Below are 312 nucleotides of genomic sequence, written 5' to 3' on the forward strand. Positions count from 1 at the left end.
GGCAGCAGCAGCAACAGCAGCAGTAACAGCAGCAGCAGCAGCAGTGACAGCAGCAGCAGTTCAGAAGAGGTTGGCCTCAGACCCCAACACCCACATTCAGCCATGGGCCCCAAGTGACAGCTGGGCCAGAGGAGGTGGTTCAGAGAAGTCGGGGGGGGGGGGGGTCAACAGACATCTGTTGCTTCAGTCTTTGTGATTTAAGGCAACTATGAGGTTGTGTGTGTTTGTGAATGTGTGGGATAAGAGGGGGGGCCGGGGGGGGGGGCGGTGTTAGGGGGGTTTTTTTCCCTCCCAGAAAACGTGCGGGGGAGG

General features: G+C 58.7%; 1 protein-coding gene across 1 annotated transcript in view; it reads left to right on the forward strand.

Annotated features, from left to right (window-relative positions):
* Positions 1-312, forward strand: part of dlgap1b (discs, large (Drosophila) homolog-associated protein 1b) — a 56,295-nt gene that overhangs the window by 47,237 nt on the left and 8,746 nt on the right. The window lies entirely within an intron of this gene.

Source organism: Cynoglossus semilaevis, chromosome 3 (genome assembly GCF_000523025.1).
Source record: "Cynoglossus semilaevis isolate Cse_v1.0 chromosome 3, Cse_v1.0, whole genome shotgun sequence".
NCBI classification, from domain to species: Eukaryota; Metazoa; Chordata; class Actinopteri; order Pleuronectiformes; family Cynoglossidae; genus Cynoglossus; species Cynoglossus semilaevis.